Source organism: Equus caballus, chromosome 9 (assembly GCF_041296265.1).
Source record: "Equus caballus isolate H_3958 breed thoroughbred chromosome 9, TB-T2T, whole genome shotgun sequence".
NCBI classification, from domain to species: Eukaryota; Metazoa; Chordata; class Mammalia; order Perissodactyla; family Equidae; genus Equus; species Equus caballus.
In genome coordinates, this window is record NC_091692.1 from 77,792,092 (window position 1) to 77,798,091 (window position 6,000).

A 6,000-nucleotide genomic window follows, 5' to 3' on the forward strand; every position below is an offset into this window, starting at 1 on the left:
CCCAGCTCATTGCTAAGAATCCCTTGAATTTATTTTCTTTCAAAGTTAAGTGAAAGCGAAGACTTGACTATCAACACAAAATGTCATTGAGTGCTAGAATTCAGCTCATCTTGATGGGTTATTCAAGTCTCTCCAAGCAGCCAACTAGGGAAAAAGAAATATAAAAGAAGGAGTAGAGAGCAAGAGAGAAGTGTGAGGAGAGAGGGGTTTTGAAACGCAATGGCCCTGGGCAACATACATCTGAGAGCAATTTATGTTATATTTGGTTAAGTAAAGTAATTTGATGTTCCTTCCCTCTCCATGAAAATCATTTAAAACTCCATGTTCTTACACATTCTCCATTCCTCAGACATTTACCAAGTTTTGGTAGATGCTAGGAATACACCAGTGCGTAACAGAGTATGAGCCAAATACTTTGTAACCCAGCCAGAGGGGAACCAGTGGAAAACAATTAACAAAAGAATGAAGAGATAAATGTTCTCTCTTACTTGGATAGATTGCAATGGGAACCTAAACATGGAAATAAATAATCTTGACTTTGGTACAAACTATCGGTGAAGGTTACATGAAGAATTCTACATTTAAATTGGAGTGAGAGGAAAGTTCAGAAACTCAAAATTACGAGATTTTAATCATTGAATTAGATCAGAAAGATCATGCAACTCACTCTCATCTTGCACTTGAGAAAACCGAGGCACAAAGTGGGCAAAGTCACTCCAAAAATCAGCGGCAGCATAAGACAAGAACCCTGACTGTCAAATTGGTGATGTAACCTGGGGCTCATCTTGCTGCTTTAGTCCAATAGTATTGAGTTAGTATGTACTGAGTATCTACTGCAGGTCAAACATGGTGCTGAGACCCGGATGGAAAAGTCTTGAACAAAGCACTGTCTGTGTTCCTGAGGAGCTCTAGACGGAGAGTCTACCCAGACAAAGATCATTAAATACAGACACCAGGGGTAAAGAGAGTGTGAGAAGGGAGTGGCAGCCAGCAGATGCTTTCTAGAGGAGGTGCTCTCTTGAAAATTAGCTAAGGGAAGAAGGGGAAAAGGGATACTTCATAGAGAGATCAAAGTCGTACCCTCATTGCCAGACATTACACTATATGTCCTCTGCTTGCCCCTATATCTCCACTCTCCACTATTCTCCCTATTTTGTTCAATAGGAGGCTGTGGACTCATCAGCAGGCTCCCTCGTCCTCTGGCATCCAGTTGGGTTTGACCAATGGGAGGCACTAGCAAAAGAGATACAAGTTCACTGTATCTTGGGTCTCTCCCATCCAGGCCGCAGTTTGACATGACTGCATCCTTCTTTTGAAGGCCACAGCCACTACTGGAGAGCCATGTCTACAGCTACAGCTCTCTCTCCAGGTTCCAATAACCTCTCCTTTCCAATGGCTCTTAAGACCAAAGGGCAGTAATTCTTCTCTGCTACTGCCAGAGAGCCTCAATACCCCTACCTGATTTGCCTTAACCCTTGCAAAGTGTGCCTTCACTTCACTCTCTTCCAATATGCCCTTCGAGTGCACCTTCTGTTTCCTACCAGTCCAGACCAATAATGGAAATGAGCGATCCCCATCTCCTTTCAGGGGAGAAATCCCAAAAGAAGACTTCAAGAAAACTAGAAGAGAAAGAAAAATGCAAACTGGAGATGACCTTTTTCTTGAATTGAACAAAATGCTGGCTATGTTTCCTATATAGAAACCTTTCCATTTGGAGGTCAACAATTACTTATTTTAACGTGTAGAATACAGTATTAGAGCAAAGTATTATAAAATGAAAACTGTCTTGAGTCCTCCTCATACTTTCTTGACTACTAAGATCATACGGGCCCAAATCATCAGCTTCTAGTCACCCCAAGTGGAACTCCACCTTGCCTGAGAGAGTAAGGAGTGTTATTGCCCATAATTTGTGGAAGCCAAGACCTAAACTAAATGAACCCAAGTCCAGACGCTCAGCCTGTGAAAGGGAGGGGTAGTTGGAACAGGAACAAGTATTTTCCTGTCAGCACATTCTCAAATATAGTTTATAATAATATATTAAAGGTAGCGTTTGGTGTGACTGTCAATAAAGACAACAGAAGAAGCAAAGTGAAAGCAAGACTTGGAGACAAAGAAAACGTAGTGGAAGGGAGCACCTTTTTTTTTTGAGGATTGGCCCTGAGCTAACATCTGCTGCCAATCCTACTCTATTTGCTGAGGAAGATTGGCCCTGAGCTAACATCCGTGCCCATCTTCCTCTACTTTATATGTGGGACACCTGCTACAGCATGGCTTGCCAAGTGGTGGGTAGGTCCGCACCCAGGATCCAAACTGGCGAACCCCGGGCTGCCAAAGTGGAGCGTGCAAACTTAAGCACTGTGCCACCGGGCTAGCCCCAGCAGCACCTTTTTTTTTTTTTTAATAGCCCTACGCTCCCTGGTGGTCTAGTGGTTAGGATTCGGCGCTCTCACTGCCCCGGCCTGGGTTTGATTCCCAGTCAAGGAAGCCTTTCTTCTTCCTCTCCGCCGGCCGGCCTCCCGACCTCCGCATCCCTGGCGCAGCGCAGGCGGCCAGGACAGTTCTCGCCTCCACACACTTTTAGCCCGCGCCAGAGCTCGCTCGCTTCGCCCCTCGCCCTCTGGCCTCGGCGTCCTGACACGGCCACGCGTCACCCGCCACGTCCTGTCCATGCCACCTCCACCCCAGCCAACCTTTTGGTCCCCCGCTCGCTCCCTGGAGGTCTCCCCTCGCTCCCCTCTTTCCTCAAAGTCGCAAAGGGGCCTTGCCGCGTCGGATTCACTCCCGCGGTGGCCACGAGCACACAGCCTCGGCCGCCGCACGTGCTTCGACTCTCCAGCAGCCCTGATGCGGCCGGGACAAAGCTCACGGCCCACAGGAACCCCCTTCCTCGGTCCTGAAGTGGGGCTGCCGGTTGGGGTTTGGGGCGGGAGGGGGCAGGGGTCTCCATGCTCAGCGAGGGCCACCTGCCCCAGCATCACCTTTTTAATGGAGAGTTCACTTGATACCAAAGTGTAAGTCACTGTTCCTCCCCCTCCCCTCCCCCGGTCACACTCTCAGGCTCCAGTTCCCAGATAGCTTTGCCACAAAGATATGCCATAAAGATACCACCTGTTTCCGGCTCCTCCAGATGCTACTGGTCTTTGGAACTCTCCCTGAAGTCATTCTTGCTTGGCCTATCTCAGGTACAACACATGAATAAAAGGCACATTTTTCTTAGAGAATCTCGAGTATTACCCATCTGTCGAGCATCCCCTTTCATGGGCCTATGAAAGCTACCTTTACATTATTATCATGTTAACAAATATTGCTCAGAAACAAAGTATTGTTGAATTCAGGAGAGTTCATTTTGCCTTCAAGTGCTTGTACTTTTGTGATTATCAGGGTGAGTGCAATATACACGTGTTGTCAAAGACAAATTGACAATTTTATATTCAGATTCCATAAAACTGCTTACATCTCTCTAGAAAAGACTTTTGACTTTAGATGCAGAAAAAGGGATGCTTTACCCAGATTTAGAGCAACAGAACTCCTTATTATGTCAACAGATGTATATGATGTGGATTTGTACAAGCCACAGAGAGCTGTTTACTAGGACCTTGACAGGACTGAGCTTATCTTGCACTTTTAATAAGAGTGTAAGAAAGGAAAGAGATCAGACTCCGCCTCCACGCTCACTCCCCACTCCCAGTTTAAAATGCTTTCCCACTACGAGAAACAATGTTTTCATTCGGGTGTTAAATAAAGAACAGAATTTAAACCACCCTCTCTGCGCCCCACCCCAGCCCCCGAAAGAACTCAGGCCACTCCAAAGCTGAGCGCTCAGCCAACTTCCTACTGACAATTGACAGCTCAACTCTCCCACATCCTGTGTAGCGAGAGAAGGAAGAGCATCCGGTCAAGAGTGAGAACTATGGATCTGACCTTGTACATCCCAGCTATATACAGATATATGATCTTGGGCAAGTTACTTAACTTTCTAAACTTTAGCTTCCTCGTCTACAAAATGGGCCTACTAATATACTTAACTTACGGGCTTTCAGGTGACCAGTTTCTCCCAGTGTGCCTGGGATCGTCCCAGTGTTAGAACTGAAAGTCCTGTGTCCCAGGAACCCCCTTATTCCCAGGACAGTGGGTCACACCATATTTTGTGAGTATTAAATACAGTAATCCCTGTGAAGTGCTACAGACAGTGTCCGGAACATGATAACCTTTCAAAATGTCAATAGGATTAGTATATATCCCCATCGCCAGACCCCTAGATTTTCTTGCGGATATCAAATATTCATTGAACCAGGCATAATACTAAGTGCTATACATTCACTATTTCTCATATTCACAAATATCCAAAGAGGTACATATGATCAGGCATATTTTACGAATGAGCTGACCACAACATGAGAAGCATGTCTAAGAACTAGTACATGGCAGAGCCCAGACTTGAACCCACATGGGATCGCAAAGCCCCAGCATCTTTCCTCATGTTGCAGATTCAAGCTGTTTATGTGAAAAAGGAAAGCAAGGAGACTAGACTCATTTGACCAATGGGCAACTGAGTTTTAGCCAAGTGGGAGAATAGGACAAAAAAAGCTTCAGGTCTCTGGCTGGGCTGTCTTGGTCCAGGATTGATGTCATCAACACACAGAAGAAACACAGTTCTCATTTCAGGAAGAAAGAAGTCGTGAGTAAGATGTGGGCCTGTGGATTACCATTTTATCCTCATCTCAGTCTGGAGTTTTTCACCCGTAATGACATTAACTCTCTCAGAGGGTGAAGAGAGAGTAAAGTTCATCGGTCACCCATCTTTCACTTAATGATGATCACATCTGTGCGAGGCACCTTGCAAAGTTCTCTGAATTTAAGATGAATAAGACAAGATCTCCCTCTTTTGAGGTGGAAGAGATAAATAAACACTGGTTATAAAAACATTATGGAGATTCTACAAAAAATTAAGAATAGATCTACCATATGACCCAGCTATTCTACTGCTGGCTATTTATCCAAAGAACTTGAAAACACAAATACATAAAGACACATGCACCCCTATGTTCATTGCAGAATTATTCAAAATAGCCAAGACTTGGAAACAACCCAGGTGCCCATCAAGGGACGAATAAAGAAGATGTGGTATATATACACAATGAAATACTACTCAGCCGTAAGAAATGATGAAATCCAGCCATTTGTGACAACATGGATGGACCTTGAAGGTATTATGCTGAGTGAAATAAGTCAGAGGGAGGAAGTCAAATACCACATGATCTCACTCATAAGAAGAAGATAAAAACAATGACAAACAAACATATAGAAACAGAGATTGGATTGGTGGTTACCAGAGAGGAAGTGGGAGGGACGAGGGTGAAAGGGGTGATTAGGCACATGTGTGTGGTAATGAATTGTAATCAGTCTTTCTGGTGGTGAACATGATGTAATCTACACAGAAATCGAAATATTATGATGTATACCTGAAATTTATATAATATTATAAACCAATGTTACCTCAATAAAAAAATATTAAAAAAAAAAGAAAAATTGGAAAAACCTCAATAGTCCTATATGAGGAAATTTGAATAAGCAGCACAAACATTCACCACACACAGGTTCCTGTGAGAACATACATTGTGATTTCTATTGGTTAACCACCTAGAAGTGGGTTTCTTGGGTCATATGTTAAGTACATCCCTCCCCATGTCCTCACCGATCCTCTGCACACGCTCCCTTCTCTCCAGAATCTTCTTGCACATCCATTCTTCTCTCAAACATTCCAAAGCTGCATCCTAGCAACAGGCCAAACTGTTCCCACTTTGCCTTTGGTGTAGTTGGAACCTCAAGGAGAAAACTCAGAGCTTAGCTCTTTACTGAGGGACAGACCTCACCCACGTGCGCTATGGGTGGTTCCCTGGGTAGGCTGTGCCCCTCACACTTGCCCCAGGCACCGTGGGGCCAGCACCTGCCAAGAGGGCTTCACCATCTCCAGCCCGCTCACTGCACCCACCGACTTCC

General features: G+C 44.9%; 1 long non-coding RNA gene across 4 annotated transcripts in view; it reads right to left on the bottom strand.

Annotated features, from left to right (window-relative positions):
- The window catches only part of LOC102150754 (uncharacterized), a 40,881-nt gene extending 35,134 nt beyond the window's left edge, over positions 1 to 5,747 (bottom strand). For 2 of the 4 annotated variants that reach the window (XR_011421377.1, XR_011421376.1), the window contains exon 1: positions 5,696 to 5,747. This is a non-coding gene — a long non-coding RNA (uncharacterized lncRNA). The remainder of the gene's footprint in view (positions 1 to 5,695) is intronic. The other 2 variants (XR_290843.4, XR_002810439.2) reach the window with 2 other exon arrangements.
- Between the last annotated feature and the right edge of the window lie 253 nt (positions 5,748 to 6,000).